Genomic DNA, 8,952 nt, shown 5'->3' on the forward strand with positions numbered 1-8,952 from the left:
TGGTTAGTAATTGGATGGCAGACCCCCTGGTAATACCAGTTGCTTTAAGATTTTTGGAAATTTTTCACAAATTATATAATAATCTTGCAAGAAAAAAAGAAAGGAGTCAATGCCCCATATCTGAATCTTAGCAGGTATGGGCCTGGTTAGTAATTGGATGGGAGACACCCTGGTAATACCAGTTGCTTTAAGATTTTTGGAAATTTTTCACAAATTATATAATAATCTTGAAAAAAAAAAAAAAGTCAATGCCCGATCTCTGAATAATAGCAGGTTTTGCCTGGTTAGTACTTGGATGGAAGACGGCCGGGAAATACCAGTTGCTGTAATATTTTTGGCAATTTTTACTAATTACATAATAATCTTGCAACAAAAAAAAAAAAAAAAAAAAGAGTAAATGCCCAATCTTTGAATCTTAGGAGGTATGGACCTGTTTAGTGCTTGGATGGGAGACCGCCTCGGAATACCAGTTGCTGTAATATTTTTGGAAATTTGTACTAATTATATAATTATCTTGAAACAAAAAGAGTCAATGCCCAATCTTTGAATCTTAGCAGCTATGGACCTGTTTAGTGTTTGGATGGGAGACCGCCTCGGAAAACCAGGTGCTCTAATATTATTGGAAATTCATTACTAATTATATAATAATCTTTAAAAAAAAAAAAAAAAAAAAAAAAAGAGTCAATGCCCGATCTCTTAATCTTAGCAGGTATTGGCCTGGTTAGTGCTTGGATGGGAGACCGCCTGGGAATACCAGGTGCTTTAAGCTTTAGGGTTTTCTTTCCTACTTATATAATGTACCGGCGATTAGACTGACTGATCTTTAAATAGCTCTCTCTTTGCAGCAGTCTTCGCTTATGGCCATACCACCCTGGCTATGCCAGATCATGTCTGAGCTCGGAAGCTAAGCACGTTTGGGCCTGGTTAGTAATTGGATGGGAGACCCCCTGGTAATACCAGTTGCTTTAAGATTTTTGTAAATTTTTCACAAATTATATAATAATCTTGAAAAAAAAAAGAGTCAATGCCCATTCTTTGAATCTTAGCAGTCATGGACCTGTTTAGTGTCTGGATGGGAGACCGCCTCGGAATACCAGGTGCTCTAATATTATTGGAAATTTATTACTAATTATATAATAATCTTAAAAAAAAGAGCCAATGCCCGATCTCTTAATCTTAGCAGGTATTGGCCTGGTTAGTGCTTGGATGGGAGACCGCCTGGGAATACCAGGTGCTTTAAGCTTTAGGGTTTTCTTTCCTACTTATATAATGTACCGGCGATTAGATTGGCTGATCTTTAAATAGCTCTCTCTTTGCAGCAGTCTTCGCTTATGGCCATACCAACCTGGCGGCGATAGAGAGTGATTGCGAAGGTGTGTCTGATTGCAGTTGGAAGAGAAAGGCTCTTCTAAAGCTTTATTTTGTATTTTACTTTTTTCTGTTTATTCTGTGGGAGGAGATTTGGGTTTGTTTTGGGAAAAAAGCCCACGTTTAAGCTCCAAGCAGTTTATCTGCTTGGAGGCAAGCTTTTGTTTGTGCTTTTTTGTTTACAAAAATGGATGGACCACATGGTAAAGATCTGGCAATGGCAGGAGGACTAGAAGAACGTTTGGAACCACATGGAGCAGATAGATCATCAAGAGAGGCAAATGGAGGAAATATGGATCATGGAGCACAGAGGGGAATCAAGCAAAGAGTGGATTATCTGAAAGAAGCAACGGTGGTGTTGGACTTAAAAGGAAATAAGGAGGTAAAAGCTGTGGATATCATTAAAGTAGTTTCAGAGAAGATTGGATTTGGTAAATTGCTGGCAGTGAGACCAAAGTATGGGGAGGAATATGAGTTGACTGTGGAAGATGCAGAACTTTGTGATGTATTATTGGATGGAATGGAAATAAAAGGTCAATTCTTCGAAATAAGGAGGCTGGAGGTAAAGGAACATATTGTGTCTTTTCTTCACTTGCCTGCATACTTGGAGGATGAAGTGATTGAGAACAAATTGAAGTTTTGGGGAGTTAATCCAATGACAAAAATAAAGAGAAGAGTCTATCCTGGAACAAACATTGCTGATGGAACGAGGTATGTGAAGGTTAAATTTCCAAAAGAGGTAACATCACTACCCTATAGTGCTAAATTTGAAACGGCAGATGGCACTCAGTACTTTAGGGTCATACATGATGGACAGCAAAAACTATGTCGGATGTGTATGCAGCCAGGACACATTTTCAGGGACTGTCCTGATTTCAAATGTTATGAATGCTTTGAGCAAGGGCATTTCGCGAAAGACTGTAAAGCTGATAAATGTCTGGATTGTGGGAAAGTATTCATAAGGTGTGACTGTGAAAGTGAACATGAAGAAGAGACAAATGATAAAACTGAACACGGTGAACCAGAGGAGAATATGGAGAGTATGGAAAGAGTCATAAATGAGGGAGAGGAAGATGGGTCTCTGAATGATAGTAAAAGTCAGGAGCAGGAAAAGGGGGGGGGTAAGGAGTTGGAGAGAAGAGAGGGGTTTGAAATGGTGGAACATATGATAGAGGGGTGTAGGGGTCCGGTGGATGTTATAATAAAAGAAAGACAGGAGGAAAAAAAGGAGAAGGAGCAAGTAGAGGAATGCATAGAAGTAAATTTGGAGGAGCTGAGGAGGGGAATGAAGAGAGGAATATTGGACACCAAAACATATGTAGGAGAAAGTAGAGAAAAAGGACAGAGAAGGAGAAGAAACTCAGGTACAAATGAAGATGGAGTTTTAATGGAGAATGTGGGAGAAAAGTATGAAAAATGAATGTTTTGTTGTTAATGGCTCTTTGTTTTGTTTCAATCAATGTGAGGGGTTTAACAAAAATTGATAAATTTGGGAAAATGAAAGCGCTATGCAAAAAAGCTGATGTGATATTATTACAAGAAACATTTTGGAAAGATGAAATGATTGAATGTTTTAAAAGAAGTTGGAGAGGAGGAATTTATTATAACAATGGTGGGGGGATTGGGAAAGGCGTTGCGGTTTTATGTAAAAGACACATGAATGATGATGTTGAAATCATATATCGGGATAATGGAGGGAAATGTATTATTGTGAAAATGGTTATAGGAGGGGAAAATGTTTTTGTGTGTAATGTACATGCGCCAAATGAAGAGGCAGAAAAGAAAATGTTTTTTAAGGATTTAAATGGTCAGATGGAGAAATGGGAAAATATTATTGTAATGGGAGATTTTAATACAGTTTTTAGTAGACTGGATATAGCGAATGATATGGTTTACGGGGAACAATGCTAGAGTTCTGCAATGCTTTAAAGAACATATGATAAATATGCCTGGATAATTAGGATTGTAAGTATAAGCGTATAATGGAGGGTGAAATTCAATAATGAATATAGAATGAGTGAATATGATAATGATGTGACACGCATTGGAATTTATGTATATGTCAAATGTGAAATTATTGAATAAAAAAAAAAAAAAAAAAAAAAAAAAAAGCTATGCCAGATCATGTCTGAGCTCGGAAGCTAAGCAGGTTTGGGCCTGGTTAGTAATTGGATGGGAGACCCCCTGGTAATACCAGTTGCTCTAAGATTTTTGTAAATTTTTCACAAATTATATAATAATCTTGAAAAAAAAAAGAGTCAATGCCCATTCTTTGAATCTTAGCAGTCATGGACCTGTTTAGTGTCTGGATGGGAGACCGCCTCGGAATACCAGGTGCTCTAATATTATTGGAAATTTATTACTAATTATATAATAATCTTAAAAAAAAAAGAGCCAATGCCCGATCTCTTAATCTTAGCAGGTATTGGCCTGGTTAGTGCTTGGATGGGAGACCGCCTCGGAATACCAGGTGCTGTAAGCTTTTGGATTTTCATTCCTACTTATATAATGTATGGGCGATTTGATTGGCTGATCTTTAAATAGTCTTCTCTTTGCAGTATCCTTCGCTTGCGACCGTAACAACCTGGCTATGCCTGATCTCGTCTGCTCTCGGAAGCTAAGCAGGTTTGGTCCTGTATAATGTACCGGCGATTAGATTGGCTGATCTTTAAATAGCTCTCTCTTTGCAGCAGTCTTCGCTTATGGCCATTCCACCCTGGCTATGCCAGATCATGTCTGAGCTCGGAAACTAAGCAGGTTTCGGCCTGGTTAGTAATTGGATGGCAGACCCCCTGGTAATACCAGTTGCTTTAAGATTTTTGGAAATTTTTCACAAATTATATAATAATCTTGCAAGAAAAAAAGAAAGGAGTCAATGCCCCATATCTGAATCTTAGCAGGTATGGGCCTGGTTAGTAATTGGATGGGAGACACCCTGGTAATACCAGTTGCTTTAAGATTTTTGGAAATTTTTCACAAATTATATAATAATCTTGAAAAAAAAAAAAGTCAATGCCCGATCTCTGAATAATAGCAGGTTTTGCCTGGTTAGTACTTGGATGGAAGACGGCCGGGAAATACCAGTTGCTGTAATATTTTTGGCAATTTTTACTAATTACATAATAATCTTGCAACAAAAAAAAAAAAAGAGTAAATGCCCAATCTTTGAATTTTAGGAGGTATGGACCTGTTTAGTGCTTGGATGGGAGACCGCCTCGGAATACCAGTTGCTGTAATATTTTTGGAAATTTGTACTAATTATATAATTATCTTGAAACAAAAAGAGTCAATGCCCAATCTTTGAATCTTAGCAGCTATGGACCTGTTTAGTGTTTGGATGGGAGACCGCCTCGGAAAACCAGGTGCTCTAATATTATTGGAAATTCATTACTAATTATATAATAATCTTTAAAAAAAAAAAAAAAAAAAAAAAAAAAGAGTCAATGCCCGATCTCTTAATCTTAGCAGGTATTGGCCTGGTTAGTGCTTGGATGGGAGACCGCCTGGGAATACCAGGTGCTTTAAGCTTTAGGGTTTTCTTTCCTACTTATATAATGTACCGGCGATTAGATTGGCTGATCTTTAAATAGCTCTCTCTTTGCAGCAGTCTTCGCTTATGGCCATACCACCCTGGCTATGCCAGATCATGTCTGAGCTCGGAAGCTAAGCAGGTTTGGGCCTGGTTAGTAATTGGATGGGACATCCCCTGGTAATACCAGTTGCTCTAAGATTTTTGTAAATTTTTCACAAATTATATAATAATCTTGAAAAAAAAAAAAAAAGTCAATGCCCGATCTCTGAATAATAGCAGGTTTTGCCTGGTTAGTACTTGGATGGAAGACGGCCGGGAAATACCAGTTGCTGTAATATTTTTGGCAATTTTTACTAATTACATAATAATCTTGCAAAAAAAAAAAAAAAAAGAGTAAATGCCCAATCTTTGAATCTTAGGAGGTATGGACCTGTTTAGTGCTTGGATGGGAGACCGCCTCGGAATACCAGTTGCTGTAATATTTTTGGAAATTTGTACTAATTATATAATTATCTTGAAACAAAAAGAGTCAATGCCCAATCTTTGAATCTTAGCAGCTATGGACCTGTTTAGTGTTTGGATGGGAGACCGCCTCGGAAAACCAGGTGCTCTAATATTATTGGAAATTCATTACTAATTATATAATAATCTTTAAAAAAAAAAAAAAAAAAAAAAAAAGAGTCAATGCCCGATCTCTTAATCTTAGCAGGTATTGGCCTGGTTAGTGCTTGGATGGGAGACCGCCTGGGAATACCAGGTGCTTTAAGCTTTAGGGTTTTCTTTCCTACTTATATAATGTACCGGCGATTAGACTGACTGATCTTTAAATAGCTCTCTCTTTGCAGCAGTCTTCGCTTATGGCCATACCACCCTGGCTATGCCAGATCATGTCTGAGCTCGGAAGCTAAGCACGTTTGGGCCTGGTTAGTAATTGGATGGGAGACCCCCTGGTAATACCAGTTGCTTTAAGATTTTTGTAAATTTTTCACAAATTATATAATAATCTTGAAAAAAAAAAGAGTGAATGCCCATTCTTTGAATCTTAGCAGTCATTGACCTGTGTAGTGTTTGGATGGGAGATCCCCTGGTAATACCAGGTGCTCTAATATTATTGGAAATGTATTACTAATTATATAATAATCTTAAAAAAAAAAGAGCCAATGCCCGATCTCTTAATCTTAGCAGGTATTGGCCTGGTTAGTGCTTGGATGGGAGACCGCCTCGGAATACCAGGTGCTGTAAGCTTTTGGATTTTCATTCCTACTTATATAATGTATGGGCGATTTGATTGGCTGATCTTTAAATAGTCTTCTCTTTGCAGTATCCTTCGCTTGCGACCGTAACAACCTGGCTATGCCTGATCTCGTCTGCTCTCGGAAGCTAAGCAGGTTTGGTCCTGTATAATGTACCGGCGATTAGATTGGCTGATCTTTAAATAGCTCTCTCTTTGCAGCAGTCTTCGCTTATGGCCATTCCACCCTGGCTATGCCAGATCATGTCTGAGCTCGGAAACTAAGCAGGTTTCGGCCTGGTTAGTAATTGGATGGCAGACCCCCTGGTAATACCAGTTGCTTTAAGATTTTTGGAAATTTTTCACAAATTATATAATAATCTTGCAAGAAAAAAAGAAAGGAGTCAATGCCCCATATCTGAATCTTAGCAGGTATGGGCCTGGTTAGTAATTGGATGGGAGACACCCTGGTAATACCAGTTGCTTTAAGATTTTTGGAAATTTTTCACAAATTATATAATAATCTTGAAAAAAAAAAAAAGTCAATGCCCGATCTCTGAATAATAGCAGGTTTTGCCTGGTTAGTACTTGGATGGAAGACGGCCGGGAAATACCAGTTGCTGTAATATTTTTGGCAATTTTTACTAATTACATAATAATCTTGAAAAAAAAAAAAAAAAAAGAGTAAATGCCCAATCTTTGAATCTTAGGAGGTATGGACCTGTTTAGTGCTTGGATGGGAGACCGCCTCGGAATACCAGTTGCTGTAATATTTTTGGAAATTTGTACTAACTATATAATTATCTTGAAACAAAAAGAGTCAATGCCCAATCTTTGAATCTTAGCAGCTATGGACCTGTTTAGTGTTTGGATGGGAGACCGCCTCGGAAAACCAGGTGCTCTAATATTATTGGAAATTCATTACTAATTATATAATAATCTTTAAAAAAAAAAAAAAAAAAAAAAAAAAAAAGAGTCAATGCCCGATCTCTTAATCTTAGCAGGTTTGGGCCTGGTTAGTAATTGGATGGGAGACCCCCTGGTAATACCAGTTGCTCTAAGATTTTTGTAAATTTTTCACAAATTATATAATAATCTTGAAAAAAAAAAGAGTCAATGCCCATTCTTTGAATCTTAGCAGTCATGGACCTGTTTAGTGTCTGGATGGGAGACCGCCTCGGAATACCAGGTGCTCTAATATTATTGGATATTTATTACTAATTATATAATAATCTTAAAAAAAAGAGCCAATGCCCGATCTCTTAATCTTAGCAGGTATTGGCCTGGTTAGTGCTTGGATGGGAGACCGCCTGGGAATACCAGGTGCTTTAAGCTTTAGGGTTTTCTTTCCTACTTATATAATGTACCGGCGATTAGATTGGCTGATCTTTAAATAGCTCTCTCTTTGCAGCAGTCTTCGCTTATGGCCATACCAACCTGGCGGCGATAGAGAGTGATTGCGAAGGTGTGTCTGATTGCAGTTGGAAGAGAAAGGCTCTTCTAAAGCTTTATTTTGTATTTTACTTTTTTCTGTTTATTCTGTGGGAGGAGATTTGGGTTTGTTTTGGGAAAAAAGCCCACGTTTAAGCTCCAAGCAGTTTATCTGCTTGGAGGCAAGCTTTTGTTTGTGCTTTTTTGTTTACAAAAATGGATGGACCACATGGTAAAGATCTGGCAATGGCAGGAGGACTAGAAGAACGTTTGGAACCACATGGAGCAGATAGATCATCAAGAGAGGCAAATGGAGGAAATATGGATCATGGAGCACAGAGGGGAATCAAGCAAAGAGTGGATTATCTGAAAGAAGCAACGGTGGTGTTGGACTTAAAAGGAAATAAGGAGGTAAAAGCTGTGGATATCATTAAAGTAGTTTCAGAGAAGATTGGATTTGGTAAATTGCTGGCAGTGAGACCAAAGTATGGGGAGGAATATGAGTTGACTGTGGAAGATGCAGAACTTTGTGATGTATTATTGGATGGAATGGAAATAAAAGGTCAATTCTTCGAAATAAGGAGGCTGGAGGTAAAGGAACATATTGTGTCTTTTCTTCACTTGCCTGCATACTTGGAGGATGAAGTGATTGAGAACAAATTGAAGTTTTGGGGAGTTAATCCAATGACAAAAATAAAGAGAAGAGTCTATCCTGGAACAAACATTGCTGATGGAACGAGGTATGTGAAGGTTAAATTTCCAAAAGAGGTAACATCACTACCCTATAGTGCTAAATTTGAAACGGCAGATGGCACTCAGTACTTTAGGGTCATACATGATGGACAGCAAAAACTATGTCGGATGTGTATGCAGCCAGGACACATTTTCAGGGACTGTCCTGATTTCAAATGTTATGAATGCTTTGAGCAAGGGCATTTCGCGAAAGACTGTAAAGCTGATAAATGTCTGGATTGTGGGAAAGTATTCATAAGGTGTGACTGTGAAAGTGAACATGAAGAAGAGACAAATGATAAAACTGAACACGGTGAACCAGAGGAGAATATGGAGAGTATGGAAAGAGTCATAAATGAGGGAGAGGAAGATGGGTCTCTGAATGATAGTAAAAGTCAGGAGCAGGAAAAGGGGGGGGATAAGGAGTTGGAGAGAAGAGAGGGGTTTGAAATGGTGGAACATATGATAGAGGGGTGTAGGGGTCCGGTGGATGTTATAATAAAAGAAAGACAGGAGGAAAAAAAGGAGAAGGAGCAAGTAGAGGAATGCATAGAAGTAAATTTGGAGGAGCTGAGGAGGGGAATGAAGAGAGGAATATTGGACACCAAAACATATGTAGGAGAAAGTAGAGAAAAAGGACAGAGAAGGAGAAGAAACT

General features: G+C 38.2%; 3 pseudogenes; all 3 read left to right on the top strand.

Moving 5' to 3' along the window:
• Positions 1-853: 853 nt before the first annotated feature.
• On the top strand, positions 854-972 carry LOC127962622 (uncharacterized; annotated as a pseudogene).
• Positions 973-4,980: 4,008 nt separating this feature from the next.
• Positions 4,981-5,099, top strand: LOC127964198 (uncharacterized; annotated as a pseudogene).
• Positions 5,100-5,753: 654 nt separating this feature from the next.
• LOC127962629 (uncharacterized) lies at positions 5,754-5,872 on the top strand (annotated as a pseudogene).
• The last annotated feature ends 3,080 nt before the right edge of the window (positions 5,873-8,952 follow it).

Source organism: Carassius gibelio, chromosome A3 (genome assembly GCF_023724105.1).
Source record: "Carassius gibelio isolate Cgi1373 ecotype wild population from Czech Republic chromosome A3, carGib1.2-hapl.c, whole genome shotgun sequence".
NCBI lineage: Eukaryota > Metazoa > Chordata > Actinopteri > Cypriniformes > Cyprinidae > Carassius > Carassius gibelio.